We start from the raw sequence: 20,509 nt of genomic DNA, 5'->3' as shown, positions 1-20,509 counted from the left end.
ACTACGAAACCTTAATCATTATATAAAATCACATAATCAATAGTTGAATTAGTTCCCATGCTCGCTCCAAACGTGTCTACATTCACTCATTCACTTTCATACTTGGTGTACATTCAAATTATTGAACAGGAAAAAATGTATGATGGATTCAAATGATGATTTCCACAAGTTCTGATCTAACTGCTTCATAAAAGTTATTCATACAAATTCACTAACTAATGAAATGTGCCTATTGCTTTCACCTGGTTTCATTTGACGTAAGGATTTCACAAAAAAGAAAGACCACACCATTTTAGTTGGTTGGCTGATCGTGCTGACTCTACTTTGTTACACTCCATTTGCATACATTAGCAGGTGCACACTGTCGCCACGTGAACTTCCATCACAAAGTAGCTTTCGCATGAGAATGCTGCCGTTACCATCACTCTGGAGCATAGCTTAGCCTTGCTCAAGTGGCACTGCCAAGCAATAGTAAATCTGAACGAAATTCCTTTTAGAGCTGTGAACATTTGTCAATGCAGATATTTACTTGGTCATCAAAAGTCTTCTTTAATTATTTAATATGTTCCTATTGAAAAGGCTGAACGTGGACGGCCATTATTGAAGCCTTGACAAGAAAGCATAAGGATACCCAAATAGGAGCAATCCGAGACGAAGAGATGCCTCAGTCCGCCACACGCGCAGACCACCGAGCTATGCTTGAGCCTAATTAATCTGTATCTTTCCCATTCCGCTGTTCTAGGGTCCCGCTTCTCGAATTCTACAAGGCGACCGCTGGTGCGTGATCTCCCGCAGGGATAAAGGGGATGAAAGAGTCCTTGAGGGAAGCATCATGTTCATTAGCCAGGAAGAAAGGGCAACTGTGATCTGTATGAAACAGAATGCACAATCACTAACGCCTACTTATAGATTCAAAAGAAAAGATGGATCCTGCGGGCTTTATTTCGACAGGCACATTCAATTATTACAGTTCCTAATGAAAATGCCATTAAATGATCCTTCTACGCAATTAAAAGAGGTGTGACTTCACCGTAATGTATCTTACTAGAAGACAGTACGTACCTGAGGGCGACGGACAGCTCAGTCTGTTTTGGAGACTTTTCACTTCAGGTTCAAAGTTCCCCATTTAGGTGCAGCCCAGATTGTCGGTGAACATATTTAACATTGGATTCTTATTAGGAGACCATATGTGTTTGCAGTCCAGCATCCAGTAAGATCAGGCTGACTTCACAGAAGACATGAAAAAGTGTGCCTCTATTACACAAATCCCCGCTGCAAGCTACAGCTCTCTGGGCCTCATTATTATTCCATTTACACAAAGTGGTCGCAAATTGTGCACCAACTTTTTGTGAATGGAATAGTATCATGCACAAAGACCTAGGGCTTGGTACATACAGGTCAGTTCACAAACTACTGAATCACATGGGGGCCTAGAACAATCTTCTTAATTAATATTCATTGGGCATTTTGCAATTAGCAACTCCTTACAATTGGACATCACAGGATGTGTTTTAATGGAGTTGGTTTCCTTAAAGGAAGCATGATTGCATTTGAAATAAAACGTTTTGTAAACGATTCACTGAGATTTGGCATAGGTCCATGGGACCACTGCTTAATCTCCTTGAAGGGTTTTTCAAGATTCACAAAGAGGAAGGGATCCATAGAGGACCAGTTTCCTTTTGCAAATCAGTTACTACCCCGAACTTGGGGTTCAGAAACATTTCAATGTTTTGCAACGAAATTGACTTGTTTCGAAAGGAGGCCAAAAACACACCCATTCCTAATAGTGATTCTGAAACAATTTCTAAATCTGTTTAGTGATTCATAAAGGTTACTGCATTTGAAGTGAGTCAAACACTCACCTCTTTAACTCCATGCGCGTAGCGGGTTTTCCCGCTGTGCGCTGACTTTTTTAAAAACCCGCGGTTCATGGCGAGCTCAGCTCGTCATGAGCGTACGAGAGCCGTAACTCATGACGAGCTCAGCTCGTCATGAGCGTCGTAGGGGTTAAAGAACACTACATCACAATGCATTTAAGAGGCTTCAAACCGGTTGTATGTGATTTCCTAGAGAAAGAAAAATGGATGGAATACCATTACTGAGAAACCATTTCACCAAAACTGTTGAATGGAAATTTGCAGGATGAATGGCATTTACCATTTCATTGAAACCAATACATAGTATGTCTGTTTTTCGAAACAGCCTTTAGCACGCTCATCTGGTGTAAATTTATTTTATTTATTTATTTATTTTCAAAGGTTTATATAGCGCGAACAAGATCTTTGCAGATATCAGAGCGCATTACAGAAACATGGGGTAAGGGAAACAAGGGAGTGGTTAAACAAACTTTTGGGTACAAAATAGTAGGTAGTAGGTGAGTAGCAAAATACGATAGCAATCAGATAAAACAAAAAGTTAGACAGTTAAACAATCAGATAAACAAATAATACAAAGTCGGTGCAATGTGTTCGATATATCCAAAAAAGAGTTCAAGTGAATTTAGCCATAAGGATGGCTTTTACTTCTTTCTTAAAAAGTGCAGTGGAGGAGATAACCCTTGTTTCGGGAGGGAGTGCGTTCCAGATCCTGGGTGCCATTCCAGAGAAGGAGCGTTTATATGTTTTTTCCTTCCGGAATCTTCGCGGTTTCAGGAGGAGATTTTTTGTGCTTCTGGTGGATCTCGAGCCCCCTGATATAGTCAGCTTATGAGTGAGGTAGTTGGGTGACTTGTGGTGTACAGCCATGTGAGACATACAAGCGATTTTCAGCTGTATCCTGGCTTCAAAAGGCTGCCAGTTCAGGGATTTTAAGTCAGGGGAAATATGCAAATGTTTTTTTGATCCAGTGATAAGTCTCGCTGCAGCGTTCAAGGAGGCTCTTAGGGGTGCGGTTGTTGATAGGGGGGTTGATAGGGGGAGTCCGCAGAGAGCGACGATTCCGTAGTCTATGCGTGGGACGACTAGGGCTTGTACTGCAGTTTTGAAGTCCTTAGCTGGGAGGAAGGGTTTAAGTTTCCTCAGAGTGTTGATTTGGAAATTAGCTCCCTTAGTTGCTTTGCTGATATGCTGCTGCATGTTGAGATTGGTGTCAAGTGTGATGCCTAAGGATTTCGCGGAGTCGACGATAGTGGGTTGGACATCGAGTGCAGTTAGGTGCTTGAGCCAGGTTTGGGTGGTGGAGATTTTCGCAGGAGGTGAGATCAGAAGAAACTCAGTTTTCAGAGCATTTAGTTTGAGGTGATTATCGGCCAACCATGATTGGGTGTTTCTGAGCGTAGAGTTCAGAAGTTTGATGTCTTCCGGGGATTGTAGTTTGAGATAGAGTTGAGTGTCATTGGCGTACATGTGAAAGTGTACATTAGATGCTTGTAACAAGGTGGTGAGCGGTTCCATGACTAGATTGAACAAAGCAGGGGATAGGGAAGATCCTTGTGGGACGCCTAATGTTACAGGCACAGATGGGGATAACACGTTGTTGATCTTGAACTTTTGAGACCGGTTATGTAGAAAGGAAGTGAACCACTTGAGAACAGTCCCGGATAGACCCATTCTGGTGCTTAACAGCTCAAGTAGATTCTCATGTTTGACGGTGTCAAATGCTGAAGAGAGATCAAGTAGGATGAGGAGGCAGGTGTCGTTATGATCTAGGATTTGGAGGGCGTCATCAATTATGTGTGTCATAGCCGTTTCCGTACTGTGTCTTGCTCGGAAGCCTGACTGATGAGGGTTGAGGAGGTCAAACTGATCGATGTGTTTTGTCAGTTGGAGTTGTACGCATTTTTCCAGCAGTTTGGCCAGGGTGGGGATATTGGTGATAGGGCGGTAATTGTTTAGGTCAGCAGGGTCAGCTGTAGGTTTCTTGAGTATAGGTGTGACTTGTCCCACCTTGAGGGAGTCAGGGATGAGGCCTTGTTGAAGGGAGCTGTTAATGATTTTAGTCCAAAGTGGGAGGAGCAGGGGGATGAAGTCTTTTACAGCATTAGCAGGTAAGGGGTCTGTGAGGTGATTAGAGGGTTTCAAGGTGCCGAGCAGTTTGTTAATTGTTTCTTCTGAGTAGGTGTCGAAGGAAGACCAGGCCGCGTTGTTTTTAGGATGAGTGGAAGTTTTGCTGTTGGGGCTGGAGTAGCGGCTTACATCATTGAGGAGATCGCTTCTTATGTTATCAGTCTTTAGCTCAAAGAAAGCAGAGAAGTCTTCACAGGATGGTATAACGCCTGTTGTGCTATTTGATTGTAGAGGTTGCTCTTTGGTTTGAGTTTTGACTAGTTCAAACAGTTTTCTTGGTCGTTTTTTTGCTTGATCGAGCTGGAGGCTGAAGAAATCTGTTTTTGATCGCTTGATTTTTCTAAAGTAGGCGTTTTTCTTTTTCTTAAGAGTTTTAAGGTGCAGTGCTGAGGGGTCTGATCTCCAGGTGTGCTCTGCCATTCGCATGGCACGGCTATCTTCGTTGAGTCTACCATCATACCATGGGTTAGAGTTCTTGGTGGAGACTCTTTTCAGTTGCAGGGGGGCGGCTTCATTGATTATTGAGGTCATAGAGTTGAGGTAGAGGTTGGTCAGAGATTGTACGTCCTAGGCGCCAGAAGGGGATGAGTTTCTTTAGGTCCCTTTTCCAAATCCTGGATTTGGTGGGTTGAGCCGGGTTAAGTTTAACTTTTTCATGGATGATGAGTGTGATAATGTGGTGGTCTGACCAGTCACAGGGTTGGATTGCCCCCAGTTGGGTGGAGTCCTCTTTGGTGATGATAAGGTCGAGGATAGAGCCTTTGTCATGGGTCGGGCTGTTGCAGATTTGGGTGAGGTCAAGCACGTAGAGGAAAGTTTTAAAACTATTCACCACCGTGTCATTGTGATCGTTCCAGTGGAGATTGAGGTCACCCAGGTAGATTTGAGTGTTCTGCCGTCCGGAATTGGTTGAGATTGTGTCCATGAGTTGTTGGGTGAAGGTGAGGTTGTCCCCGGGTGGGTGGTAGATGACATGTAGAGAGCATACAGGTTTGCCCTCGCTGGTGACATCGAGACAGATGAGTTCGCAGGAGGTGAGGGAAGAAGTGGCTTTAGTAACAGAGAGGTTGCTCCTAAAAATGCATGCGATTCCCCCGGCCATCTTGCCGATCCTGTCAAGTCTAATGATGTGGTAGTTGGGGGGGACTAAAATGTCCATTATAGGTGTAGAAGATTCAGTAAGCCAGGTTTCGGTCAGAATGGCTAGGTCAAGGTACATTTTTATGATGAGATCCGCGATGTCGGAGGAGTGTCTCGGGGCCGATCTGCAATTGAGTAGTATGCATTTGAATCGGGGAGTGAAAAGTGTGGTAGATGGTTCTAGAGAGAGGGGGACTTTTCTAAGGTTATTGGGGACGGAACTTCTGTTGTTTTGTGTGGGGGGCCTAAGGGGATTTGAGTGAATCGTGGGTATGGAAAGGTGTGTGGTTGTGTGGTTAAGGGGAACTGGGACATATGAGCGGAGGAGGGTGTTGTTGCAGGTTTTACTTTCAGGAAATATTTTTTAAAGGCATTTATTAAAGTTCTCTAATTCAGAGGGACATTTTTTTGGATTTATACCTTTTACATTCTCAAACAATTATTTTGGATGTCTTTAATGTGCTGAATACTCATCACATCTAAACACTGCCATCTCTGACCCCCCTCACAACCCTGAAACTCCATCCATCCCCTAAAAGCCCCTAACACATATACTCAAACCATCAATGGAACCTAAAACCTGTTCTACCCCTAAACTTCACCAAATTCCAAACTCTAAAAACACTCACTAAACCTAAACTTCACACATTCCGATGCCTAAACTCCACCCATCCCTGACCCCTAAACACAGTTTCTACACATAAACCTTTTACCCTTGAACTCAGTACCCCTAAACTCCAACCTTGCCTGAACCCTAAAAACCAATTTCCAACACTAAATCTAACCAATCATTGAAACCTTAAAACCCCTCACCACCTCAAAATTCCATCCATCCCAAACCCTAAAAACCCCAACACCCATGCTTGACCCCTAAAAACACTCACAACTTTAAGCGTACCCCGTCCCTGAACCCTAAAAACCATTTTAAAATCGAAACCAGCCTATAATCAACCCATTCTTGCATCCTTAAAGTCTTACTGCCCATAAACTTCATCCTTTCCGTATCACCTAAAACCTCTCACCACCCCTAAACTTCACCCATTCCTGAATCCTAACACCCAATTTCTATGCCTAAACCTCTATCCCTGAATCCCTTAAACCCATCACAACCTCTAAATTCCACCCACTCCTGAACCATAAAAACATTCACCACCTCTGAACACCACTTAACCCTGACCTCTAAAACCCCAACACCACCCCTACCTGAACCCTACAAATCCTTTACCACCTTTAGGATTAACCCCTCCCTGAACCCTAAAAAAACTTTTTACATCTATATATTAGCCATGCCTGAACCCTCAAAACTCATTACGAACCTAAACTCCACCCATTCCTGAGCCCTAAAAACCCTTCACCACCCCTAAACTGTAGCCATCACTGAATCTAAAAAATCATCACTAGCTCTAAACTCCCCCCACCTGTGAACCCTAAAAATCCCTCAACACTTCACCAACTGTGAACCGTATAAAAAGTACTCACATCCCCTTAATTCCACTGTTCTGAATACCTAAAAAAACTTTATTCCCCCTAAACTCCACCTGATATTGATTCCTATAAAAGCCTCACCACTCCTAAACACTGCCCATTCCTGGTCCCTAAAAACCCTCACTATCTCAAAAACCTACTCATCACTGAACCCAGAAAATCCCTGTCTAAGCCAGAATTCCACTCATCACTGACCACTAGAAAAACAAACTTCATTCACCCCGAAATGTTACTCATCTCCAAACCCCTCACCCTAAACTCAAAGCAAGTATAACTCAATTTAGAATGTTTCCTTAAATTCATCTTTCCTTTAAAAGGTTTCCCTTAATTTTCAAGTTCTTTGTGTTTCCCTAAAATTGACTTTCCATAAAATTGGTTTTCTATGAATTGGTTGCCTCCAAAGGGGTTTCTCAGTTTTAGTTTTTCCAGTAATTCACATACATCCTTTCAAACTAGTTCCATCTCATATCACTCATGGACTTTATGATTGATTTGATCCTGTTCACTACTACGCTGTAGAAATACCACATACATACATACATACCATCCATCCCGTTCTGTCTAAAGGCCTAATTCAGAATTTGGTGGACGGGCACAAATGTGACGAATATCCTGTCATATATGCCATTACATATAATACACTTGTGATAAGGCAGACAGGATATTTGTCACATTTGTGTTAGTGCATTCCCTCCGCCAAATTGTTAATCAGGTCTTAAGTATAAAATGCATTTCTTTCACAGTGCGCACATATAAATATGATATCCATGCCTTCCTTTGAATGCTGAATGAGGAGAAACAGATGATTAACTTCATTGCACAGTAAACATTCTGTGCTCACCCTCAAAATAATGTTTGCAGCTTGATATGAATTAATTTGAAAATAAACAACCTATTACTTTTCTTTCTGTACTTCTTTCGGTGTGATTGGATTTGCCAGCCGACTGTAAGCACCTGAACTTTGATTAGTGCCCTCAATCATCAGTTATTATAGGCCAACTGTACTAATAGCAGATTTGCAAAAAATGGAATAGGATTGTGTGAATTGACCGTTCTAGTGTTGAGTAGGTTCACAAAATCACCATTCAGAATGGATTGTAATTTGACCTACCTCTCAAATAATAATGAGGTAGGTTGCCAATTGCAACTTACTCTGACTGGAAGGCATCACAGGGATGGTGACCTACTTGGGTCAGCTGATCATCATGACCTTGTTCACATTTGAATAAGGTCTCATTTGTTTTTTACTGCAGATTGTTTTCCTTAAATAAAACTGGTCCATGTAAAAAAGTAACTTTTTTTTAAAGTTTGCTTGAGAGCTGGCATTGGCCACCTTGACTACTGTCAACTCCTCCAAAAATGTATTTTCAACATTCACAAAAGGGAAGAGACCCCAAAGGTACCTCTTCCTGGTCGTAAATGGGTTACAACCTCATTTGAAGCGTTGGTGGTGAAACTGCCATTGGCAGCCATTGATTCATTTTATTTAAATTTGGAGGTATTCTTCCAAAATAGCGAATAAAAAGTGATACCAGAATATTGTGTCAAAACTATATAGTCAACTCAAAAATATTGTAAGACAAAAGAAAGTAGATAAAAATAGCATTTTCGAGGTATATAATATTGTTGTTCTTAATTATCTATCAATATATGTAATAATATTTATTTTTATATACTTTTATTAAATGCAAGTTTTAATTATTTAAATATATATTGGTATTATATTAACATTAGATATTAGTATTATAATTGTTGTTTTATTTTTTAACATAGCATATTTTTTTAATTTGTACTTTTTGAAAATTTCTTTTGTAATTTTTTATTTCGTTGTGAGTTGTTGTTGCTGTTGTTCTAACCCTCCAAAGTTCAACACTTTTGTTACTGCTGCTTACATTGGAGTGGGAAAAGTAAATATGCCACAAACCACTCAGCTGAACTCTAGGCTCTCTCATGGAGCGATGACTGGACCGACTTCCGCTGAGAGCTAACCTTGGTAGCAGCTTCTGAACACTGCACAGGCAGAAGTTTCTGAAGGGATAAAAAAAAAAATAACCACATGGTCTGGAATATACAGAGCATCTCAGCAAAGCAAATTATGACAAAGTCTTTTTGTAACCAAAGTCTTTAGGACCAAGTGTCCTTGATGTATTCACAAATGTGCACAGTTTCTTGAATGGTATATCCATGACCCAACAAAAATAATTGGGACAGCGCAGTGAATCCTTTTCAGGCAAACAAGCATGCTGCGTCAGAGCGCTGTACAAGTGAAAGGTTTGGTTTTTGTTTTGCATGCGAGGTAATTCTGAGGGAGACAGTGCTTCTTAGTCTAGATCAGTGCTTAATTTGTAAAATATTAAGTGCAGGTGCTCCAATTTTTTCCCGGAGGCCACACCCACTTTCCTGGCTCCACCCACTTCTGCCAGAGGCCCCACCTACTTCTTTTATTGGTTCCACCCACATCTACAAGCATCAACACATCATAGTCACTCCTCACACCTTGAGTTCCGCAAGGAGCTGAAGATCTGGCTCTTCACATAAGCACCTCGGGGACCTCACACCTGCCTAAGTGCCTGAATACCCTCTCGGGTGATTAGTATTTCTACTAATCAATATAACTTAAAATAATGTAACATATGGGAAGCCTATGACAAAAACTTAAAAGTGAACTCAAATTGGAGAATGTGTGTAAATCTCAAAGAAAAGGTCATTAGAGGACTTGAGGCAGCTTTGGAAATTAAAGAGAATGTGCGTGTACTGTGCTGTTTAAAAGAAAGGAAGGGGTGAAGGAAGGAATACATTAAAGAAGGCAGCAACAAATGCAGGCAGGAAGGGGAGTACTGGAGTGAGGATATATATGAGCAATGGATGAAAGAAGGAGGAAATAAGTAAAGAATGTGAAAGGAAGAAATGAAGGAATAGAGGGAGAAAAGAAGTGAATGATGTGTGATGAAAAAGGCAAGAAGAAAGGAAAGGAGCAAGATAAGCATAAGGATTGGTTGATGATAAGAAAGGAAGAAATTAAAGAAGAGGTGAAGGAAGGAGGAGAAAAACAAAGGAAAGATTGGAGGAAGAAGGATTAAATGCACCTAGGGAGTAGGTATGGGGAATGAATGAGGGTGTAAGGGAGCAAGAATGGAATGAGGGTATAAGCAAGCAAGAATGGAATGAGGGTGTAAGGAAGCAAGATGCAAGAGGGGAAAGCAGGCATGGTTGGAGGTGCAGAGGAAGAGAAAAAGAGAAAAGATTAAGATGGGACAAAGGGAAAGAAAGGAGGTCAGGGGACTGAATACGAGTAAGAAAAGTACTGGATCAAGGAGGATCAGAGAGAATAATGACAGTGTAATATTGCATAGAAATTGGAAAAAAAAAACAAGATTGAAATACATTTGTGTCCTTAACATACCATGTATGTTTGTATAGCACATATTCACCAAAGGGGGCTTTGACACTGAATTTAAAATGTTGTTAACCAGCTCAATGGCACACATTTTATCGACCTCAGAAATATTAAAGACTGAGTTGCCGCACCAAGATTTAAATTTATGACCCTGAGAACAAAAACAGATTCCTGGAGTGGATATGAAGACATGCGCAAGAAGGAAAAACATAAACGGGAGAGTGAGGAAGGAGCAGAGGTCTGAAGCCAAAGATAGTTACGGTAGACAAAGAATGTGAATAGAAGTGTGGAAAGCAGAGACAGGGAGTGCAAGAATGGAGTGGAACATGATGAGAATGAAAAAAGGAAAGAGGAAAAAGGGAAGAGCAGACAGTGGGGAATGTGTGAAAAGAAAGTGGAAGGGAAAGATAAGAAGGTGAAAAATGAAAAGCAGTTAATGAGGGGAGGTGGGGATTAAGGGGAAACGTGGCCGTAATGCAGAAAGAGAGAAAAACGGAGAGAGGGGAAGGAGTAAGGTGTGAAGGGGAGGAAGAAAAGCAGATACTGAGGAAGAGCAAGAAAAGAGTACACCACTGCATTATTAAATCTAAAGTAATCAATTATGTAAAGGTGAGGGGTGACAAGGCTGTATCATTCTGGGTCTGTCTCATCAATGCACAGCTGTGCTGTCCATGACACAAAACAGTGATTTAGGACATCATATCACTGAGTGGCAAGCTTGGGGGCCTGCCATTTGTGCATGCACTGTGAAAGCCCATGCCATTATTAATTCTAAGGCCTAGTTCTGGCACAGGCCTATTTTTACACATGTGGCGTTTTACACAAAATTACATGAGCAATTGCTTGGAAAGGAATTTTAACTAACTGGTTAACAATTGGCGACATTTCAGATGATAGGCAAAGAGCTAAAATATATTTGAAAGGATGAAACACATTTACTTTTAAAATGTTTATGTTCACAAGGATTTTGGAAATTATTTAAAAAAATTGAAGATTGTAAGCATCTGAAATTGAAGACTGGAGTTAATAAACATGACCTATACTTTTTCCTGGCATGCAACATGGATTAAAACTCAAAAAGACATTTATCATTCATTACAATTTTCAAATAATTTGATCACCCTCCTCCTCCTTTCTCCAGTCCCCTCACTCACTCGAAAACAGGCCATTGCAATAGGAGAGACAAAGGATTTTCAATCATAAACATACGTTTGACCGAATCTACCTTTTTTATGCCCACCAGGAATTCACACAGGGATTGGTTTGCCTTTATCAATGTCCATATAGTTGTTCATCTGTGGGTATTGACAAACTTCACCCGGGAAAGAGTTGGAAATGTACTCCTGCACAGGGTAGTGTAAATCCCCGTCCAGGCTAGGAAGAGGAGAGGATCAGTCCAGATTTGGAGGGGCTCTTCACATGCACATGATCAAATATATTCCCCACAGAGAATTTTTTTTAAATTTGCACAAGTAGTCTATTTTACTCTATGCGGACTTATCTACTATAGTGAACTCTGCACAGAAGAAAATAGCATTACTCTGGAAGGTCACGTGGCCTACCCAGGATTACACTTGGTGTAATCTTGAAAATGTTTACGAAACCCAAAAAGTAGGAAACACAGGTTCAATTGAAAGTGGAGATCGCCATATGTAGTTTTCCAAATGTAGTACGTGAATCAGGCCACATGTGCATTATGGTCTTGTTAATAAAGTGCATAGGAAATTTAAGATTTGTAATAATGAATCTATTTAGGCTGATAGGATTCAGCTGAGCCGTATTTTGAAAAGCAGATACAACAGCGACCAATGCCACGTAACGGAACAGACAATGTGCAAAATACAACTGTTTGTACTAGAATGCACTTTTCTACCTAACGTTAATATGCTCGTATGATGCCTTCGCCAAATGTCTAGGCAATAAATCTGAAGCCAGGCCCTCAGTCAGCACGGGAGACATGAGATGAATAAAACGTGCCTCAATGCCATATATTTTATTTCGGAAATGCTTTTGTTGCCTTTATGAACCAAGTTAAATCGATGATTGAAAATTATACCTGTATTCACAGCGGCGCTCGTACATATTTATTTCTTCTGGACGTTGTGATACCGTGAAAAGTTTATTCGCATGTCCTGCACACTTCCAGCCAGTCTTTTCATTGCCCCAGCTCTGTGAAAAGCCGCCCGCCACAGGCCATTCTCCAAACCGCCGGAAACGAAACCAATTTAGAGTGAAAGCCTGCTGCAGGCAGGCGCGACGTGACATCACGTGACGTCCGCTCCTTCAATATGCCTGGACTAGGGTGGGACTGCCGAGGACATACCAGGCAGCCACAGAAGGAGGCAGAAATTTAGTTTTAATAATTACCGGGCCAGGAGAAAAATCGCATAGACCCGGCCCGGTAAAATAAGTGCCGGTGCTGAGCACCGGAAAGCACCGGCACAAATTAAGCCCTGGTCTAGATATACTTGTGAAATACTGTGTGGCCAATAAATGGTCATGATTGGAAAGGGGTACACATGGGCTTACAATTGAAAGATTTGGAAAAGGGTCTTGCATGTTGTTGTGTGGGTGGTATGATTAGGTTTGACTTTTGGTAAACAAAATCGTTGACAAAAATATTGTGTCATAAATATTGTTTAGCATAATATCGTGCTCCCATACTAAACCTAAATATTGGAAAATAAATATTTGTGACACTAATATCGTCCAAAAAGAGAGAAATATTTTAGATTTTTTAATATAAATAGAGAGTAAAGTGGTAAAGGTTAATCATTTTAATACATAGATTTAATATAATGTAAATTAAATATAGTCCACTAATATTTAATATTTACTACTATATGTAAATATGTACGTATATCAACATACAAACACATATATATGGAAAATGTTATTAAAGTGATTGAGATTAAATATACGGAGAAATCAATTGCTATTGAAGGAACGTGATTGGCGATATAACAATCCATAATTTATGGAATACAGGCACTACTGTGGTAGTAATGTTCAAAACATGAAAACTTTATCAATTAGAAGGCTGACATTAGCGTGATTGACTAGACGCTTTTCAGTGTTTACATTGCTTTTCTCTAATGGATTGTGAAATATTGCCGTTTTTGACTGCTGCGCCACAACTATCAGTTATTGTTGTTCGTTTTTTCAACAATGAAATTTTCAAAAATGTGTTGATATTTTCGATGTATTTATATCATAATGATGAGACATTTCATAAATAATGATGTATATAGCATTATAACCTCTTGTAAAATGTATAAACTTACGAAAAGCAGAGATCGCTGTTAATACGAACAGCTTCTAAGATCTTTCAAAATGGCTGCATTGATTGTTGATTGTTTTGCCAAACATATGGGGTGAAAGTCCTGTGTCTATTATGGATACGGGATAAATATGAGCAGGTAGCATCATAATGGTTGAAACGTGATCAAGCCGAATGGTGAAACTCGTTTTTTCCTTCCAATAAATCACTTTTTGCCCAAGCAACTTGAAGTGTCCGAGTACGTCTGTTGTACAAACTGAGTTGTTCTGGAAATATATTTTTATAAATATATATGTAGATATAAATATATATATATATATATATATATATATATATATATATATATATATATATATATATATATATATATATATATATATATATAGAGAGAGAGAGAGAGAGAGAGAGAGAGAGAGAGAGATACATATACAATAATTACTAAAAACAATTACTATTCAATAAAAATATTTATTATCAATTAATACGTGTTATTAAATTATTATGTATTAATTTCCCACCCTGTACACCCTAATAAACCTAGGAGCACTCACCTAAAATATAACTAAAAACATAACTTTTCTATAATTTATATATTTGAAATGTATTAAATCATTCATTATCAATTTTAGTAATTCATTCTTAATCAAATATTACTTAATTAACTTCCTTCTTAAATCCCCTACAAACCTAGAATCTTGCAATTAAATCATAAAACGAAATATGTTTACCATATTTCACATAATTAAAAAGCAATTAATTAACAACTACCAATAAATGGTTAATGAATGTTGTCCTAATTCACTCCCCATCCGATACCCCCTCAGACCTAACAGCCTGCAAACAACATATAACAAAAATATTGAGTATTACATAATCTACATAATAAATATAAAACATACAAATACAACTAAAAAAATATATTAAATAATTCTTACTTAATTATTGCCTAATTACCTTCTTGCCCTATCCCCTACAAACCCAACAATCCACTACAACACCATCAATTATTATTTAAAAAAATGATATTCTAAATCGCTTTAAATTACAAGCTATATTTCCTTAAAAATGAATACCATTTATATAAACAATAGTAATACATAAAATTAATATGTCAACTAAAACACATTGTTAGAAATGTCGATTTCTGGTTGGCTAAGGTTTGCACCAAAGCAAGGCAGAAACCACCATTCTAAGTCAGGGCAAGGAAGTCACCCGCCAAGAATAACCCCTGCTCACCCTCTTGGTAGCTTGGCACGAGCAGTCAGGCTTATCTCAGAGGCGATGTGTAAAGCGTTTGTGCGCGCACCCAGAAACAACACCCAAGGCCCACCACAAATAAAATTCCACACAAGGTTATATATAAAAATAGCCTTTGTATTATACAGAACACATTAGATAATAAACACACAATCTACACTGTGCCACTGGCACCGGCAGTATTTACAGGGACATGGAATGGGACAGGACCACCTGGACCACTGTCAGGAATAAGCACTTTTAGAACTGGCACTTGGTAGAATTAGCACTTTGTAGGAATAACGCTTAGAACATGGAATAATTGTAGCACCAAATAGCAAATGTAGCACACAACCAATAATCACTGGTAAAAGGTAAGTACCACCTATGCAATCCTAAACACCTTAGGGAAATATCACGCAGGGAACCATGAACTCACTAGCATCACCTATACTAGGAAAACACCCTCCTAAGCATACAAATACATTTAGGGGTATAAGCATAAAAGCATTGCATATGATAACAATCACATTAGGCAAGTATCACATTAGCGCAAACATATCACAGAACTGACCCCAGGCCAACCTGGCCTCTCAGGGGCTCACAGGCCCAATGTCTAGAGTGTCTGGGCTGGCTGCGCAGGCAGCCAAAGAAGAGGCGCAAGGGGCCTAAACGTAGCAGCTGCCCACTAAGTGCTGGGCAGCTGGGGATCTCCTCTGCACTGGGGGAGCGGCCCGCTGTCAACCGGGGCCGCTCTAACCTTGGAACTGCCCCAATGCGCATGGAGCCTTATGGGTTCTAAACAAAACAATGCCCAGGAGCCTCTCGTGGGCTCTCAACAACTGCTGCCTAATTCCTGTGGGAGCCTCGTGGCTCTAGATTCACTAATTCCCCGACGTTGGAGCCTCTCGGGCTCGAATACAAAAATGCCCCCAGGAGCCTCGCAGGCTCAAATTAGCAATGGGCCCGCACATCAATGTTGGAGCCCCGGGGCTCAGAGTCACCAGCAAATGCAGCCAAACGCTGTGAAATGACCCGGCACCGGTGGAGCCTCTCAATCTCTCGACACCGCAACAGCAGGAGGGGAAGGGCGGGCACCGGCAATGTGCCCCGATGCCCCCTCCGCAACATTGAACACTGGGGCACCACTCACCGGCTGTTCAGGGGTGCTCCTCATCTTGGCTCTCCTGTCTGGGCTGCTCCGGGACTTCTCCGTCCTTGAACACCTGCAGCGTGGGGCTCTCCTTCAACACCGGAGCCCCGCCTGCACTTACAGCTGCTCTCCGCTCGCTGCTGTGCCCCACGGCAGTCAGGGGCTCTCCCACGCTCCCCACGGCACTCCGGGGCTCTCCCTCGCTACCGGGAGCCCCGAGGGAAGCGCTCGCTACCTCTTTCCGGTACAGGAGCACAGGGTAGGTTCCAGTCTGCTTCCTGCTGTGGCAGCCAATAACAGCTTTGGTCGCCTGGGGAGCCTCCCGCAGCCTTAACCAATGGCAGCACGGCTCCCCGGGTGACATCAGTGGCTGAGGGATAGGCTTGCTCAAGAGGCACACAGCTGCGGGGTAGGCACCCGCTTCAGTACGGGGAACATCCTTTACGATGCAACTTTTACCCCGCAGTACCATTACAACGCAGGGATTACAACAAAAGTCGATACAACGACTTTCACTGGAGGGCGCTGTTGGATAGGGAATCATTTAATTTTCTATCCAACACCTTCCCTACTATCCATGGGGACTGGAGTTGGAATAGAAAATTAAACTATTCCACTATCCAGCGCCCCCCAATGCAAGTCGTTGTAATGACTTGTGTTGTAATCCCTGCGTTGTAATGGCATGCGGGGTAAAAGCATGCGTTGTACTGACATACAACCTTCAGTACCATCGTCCCTGGCTGGATGGGCACCCGTCAGGGGTCATAAATGGAACAAATGTGCCGGGAATGGCACCTGCCTAACTCCACGAAGGACGGCAATGAGCAGGGTGGCACCCGCGCCGAAAAGGAAGACAAGGGGGATCCCTACGCCGGGGAATCATTTCGAGGCAAGGGCTTGCAGCTACGGGCTGCAGAGGAAAACGACAGCTCTCCTGGACAAGAGGAACCAAGCACTTCAAAGAACTAAAAGTAAAGCGCTCCCAGGTGCTAGTGGAAGCAAAATCACCAGTCCAGGCATAGTCCTTAGGAAGGCAGGGGGGGGGCAAAGGGATATATGATGTTACAACGCGGACTTTTACTCCGCATACCGTTACAACGCGGATTTTACAACGCGGATACTGTAACAACGCATGTATTTACAACGCATTTTTTTACAACGCAGGTACCTTTACAACGCAGACCATTACAACGTAAGTATTGGTAAGTATATATTAAAATTAATATTATAATCGTAAATTAAATTTAAAAAATATAATTTAAGGTAATTTTATTTAATTTAATTTCCGTTAATTAATTTAATTTAAAATTAATAATAGATTATTTTTACACTGTACCCCTGTACCCCAGAAACTCAAAACTGACCCTCAACCCCCAAAATAAATGTAAGTAAATTAATTTAAATTAATTTAAATTAATTATTGTAATTTTTAAAAAAAAGTAATTTATTTTTACCCTGTACCCCTGTACCCCAAAAACTCAAAACTGACCCTAAACCCCAAAAATAATGTAATGTAATTTAAATTAATTTATTTACTATTAAATAATTTAATTAAAAATTAATTTTAATTTACCCTGTACCCCAAAAACTGAAAACTGACCCTGAACCCTAAAAATACCCCTTTACCCAAAAACTGAAAACTGACCCTGAACACTAAAAATACCCCTTTACCCAAAAACTGAAAACTGACCCTGAACCCTAAAAATACCCCTTTACCCAAAAACTGAAAACTGACCCTGAACCCTAAAAATACCCCTTTACCCAAAAACTGAAAACTGACCCTGAACCCTAAAAATACCCCTTTACCCAAAAACTGAAAACTGACCCTGAACCCTAAAAATACCCCTTTACCCAAAAACTGAAAACTGACCCAGAACCCTAAAAATACCCCTTTACCCAAAAACTGAAAACTGGCCCTGGACCCTAAAAATACCCCTTTACCCAAAAACCCAAAACTGACCCTGAACCCTAAAAATACCCCTTTACCCTAAAACCCAAAACTGACCCTGAACCCTAAAAATACCCTTTTACCCTAAAACCCAAAACTGACCCTGAACCCTAAAAATACCCCTTTACCCTAAAACCCAAAACTGGCCCTGAACCCTAAAAATACCCCTTTACCCAAAAACTGAAAACTGACCCTGAACCCTAAAAATACCCCTTTACCCAAAAACTGAAAACTGACCCTGAACCCTAAAAATACCCCTTTACCCAAAAACTGAAAACTGACCCAGAACCCTAAAAATACCCCTTTACCCAAAAACTGAAAACTGACCCTGAACCCTAAAAATACCCCTTTACCCAAAAACCCAAAACTGACCCTGTACCCTAAAAATACCCCTTTACCCTAAAACCCAAAACTGACCCTGAACCCTAAAAATACCCTTTTACCCTAAAACCCAAAACTGACCCTGAACCCTAAAAATACCCCTTTACCCTAAAACCCAAAACTGACCCTGAACCCTAAAAATACCCCTTTACCCTAAAACCCAAAACTGACCCTGAACCCTAAAAATACCCCTTTACCCTAAAACCCAAAACTGACCCTGAACCCTAAAAATACCCCTTTACCCCAAAAATATAACATTTAAAAAATAATTATATACTTACCAATACTTACGTTGTAATGGTATGCGTTGTAAAGGTACCTGCGTTGTAAAAAAATGCGTTGTAAAAACATGAGTTGTAACAGTACCTGCGTTGTAATAGATGCGTTGTAACGGTAGTGCGTTGTAAAAAATGCGTTGTAACAGGTGCACACCGGGGCAAAGGCTGGGCCCAGTGACCAGCTCACAGGGCCCTCCAGGCAGGGAGGCAGTCCCCAGTGGTGGTCGTCCTGGTGCCCATTAGCAGCAGCAGGCCCCTCCCCAAGCTAGGATCAGCAAGAACATTTTGCAATGGGTCGCAGCCCCTTTTATACACATATTTCCTTTGTCTGTGTCTGCAAGGTGGGGGGAAAACCAGATGCAGCTGGTTTTGGAGCACTCTGTTGTGCTCAGCCCCTCTCACCATTCACTGGCCAGGCTAGGGTCATCAGTTGCACCACAGGGGGTGGAGCAAGCATTGTGTGGGGAAAGCCCAGCCCTATTCAGGTCCCATGTGCACTCCTCCCACCCATCTGGCTGTCAATCTCTCTATTCACCACTGGGGCAGACCCATCCTGACTCCGGGAGCCAGGCTCACCAGCCAACTCCAGCCAATCAGAAGCCAGACAGTCATTTCACCTTTATTACACAGACATGCCAACTTCTAGAAGTGGCACTTCCACACCAGACACATTAACGCCGCACACATCATCGCGCAGCATTCACTCTCACGAGTTCGCACGTACCAAACTCGGGCCTGCACTCTCACGCATCAGGAACTACCATGGACACATACATTCCCCATGAACTCCTATGGGAGGGCAGGCCAACCTTACCACACGCACGCACTCTACCCTGGGACAAAGTGGTAAAGTGCGCAGAAGCCAAAAATAACTAGCACCAAGTCACAATTAAAAGCAAAAAGTTTAGGGGTGAACCTGCCAGAAGGGCCAAGTCCAACACACATTAAAACATTTAAAAAGCAATATTTGTAACCACTATAATAGTGAAAACGATAATAAAATCTTCGAAACTATTTAAAACAATATTACTTACCTCAAAAGAAGATATTCTTGTTGGTGGTATTTGTGCATCACAATATATGTGTTTCACAATATTTAATTTCCAATCTTTCTGTCTCCCGACATTTTTAACTCAATATTTTGTCCATACACCCCTATTGGTTATTTCAGAATCCCAATCCCCAGTTTCTTTATTCAAATTGCTACCACATGCTCTTTCAGGCTGGGACAAGTAGAGATATGTGGTCTGTATTCAACTGGAATTCTCATAGTTAAACACCCACAGTACACTGAACGGCACTGAAACATTGAAAAACTAATTGTCAATATCCTCTGATTATGTAGAAATACAACAGGAATGTGTCCAGTATAAAACAGTATCAGGGAATGCAATGCTTCAACATTTAGTGACACTCTCATCCCATGATGAAGTGTAGAGTAATGTTGAAAGCATCCAATCTCCAGGTATGCACCCCAATACATGTTGCTATTTTAGTTCTCTACTGAAGACTGATGGTTATGTTATTTCAGCGCTCATGAGCATGGGTTTAAATTGCCAACTCCTCAACCAGTAAAACTATACTAGAAATAAAGATATGGTCTGATTCCATTCAGACCTTGCAAAATAGAATACTGTATTTATTAAAATTGACCTGAAGGAGGCCTTCCCTGTGGATAGAATCCCTTCCAAGCCCTTTTACTTTTAAGGTAGAAAAATCTTTCTGTCCCTCCAGTTGTCTCAACGTTATATTTAGGTGAGCTTGTCGAGCAAAAGGATCATACAAACGTGTCTCACTCACCTTCTTAAAGGGCTACGAAGTATAGTTTGATCAGTCTTTTAGCAGCACCTTAATACTCTGTCGATAAAAGAAATAGATACTAAGGGGCCTATTACAATGTCAGTCGGAGTTTCCTCTGACCGGCACCGTAATGGAAATGGGACCAACTGACCTCCAGATGGCAGTCCCAACTGCCTAATTTATGATGAGAGCACACATGGTGAGATTGCATACTTCAATTTCTCTATGGGAGCTTGTGTTGCGGCTGTAAACCGGCCGAAACAAATGCTTCCATAGAGAAAGGAGATATTGTGTTAATCCCTGCACCCCATGGCAGGCACCTCAATGTGCCTGCCACAAGATGCAGGGATTAACATTAGCCCAAAGGGAAACAGTACCCTGCTAGGGGCCCCAAAACACGCTTTCTG

General features: G+C 41.3%; 1 long non-coding RNA gene across 1 annotated transcript in view; it reads right to left on the bottom strand.

Annotated features, from left to right (window-relative positions):
* The window catches only part of LOC147751576 (uncharacterized), a 50,083-nt gene extending 37,635 nt beyond the window's left edge, over nt 1-12,448 (bottom strand). Inside the window, exons 1-2 of the long non-coding RNA XR_015300052.1 lie at nt 12,083-12,448; nt 8,554-8,657 (exon numbers count right to left, since the gene is read on the bottom strand). This is a non-coding gene — a long non-coding RNA (uncharacterized LOC147751576). The remainder of the gene's footprint in view (nt 1-8,553; nt 8,658-12,082) is intronic.
* Nucleotides 12,449-20,509: the final 8,061 nt, after the last annotated feature.

The sequence above is a fragment of the Lissotriton vulgaris genome, chromosome 1_1, assembly GCF_964263255.1.
Source record: "Lissotriton vulgaris chromosome 1_1, aLisVul1.2, whole genome shotgun sequence".
NCBI lineage: Eukaryota > Metazoa > Chordata > Amphibia > Caudata > Salamandridae > Lissotriton > Lissotriton vulgaris.
This window is presented reverse-complemented; position numbering and strand designations above follow the sequence as displayed.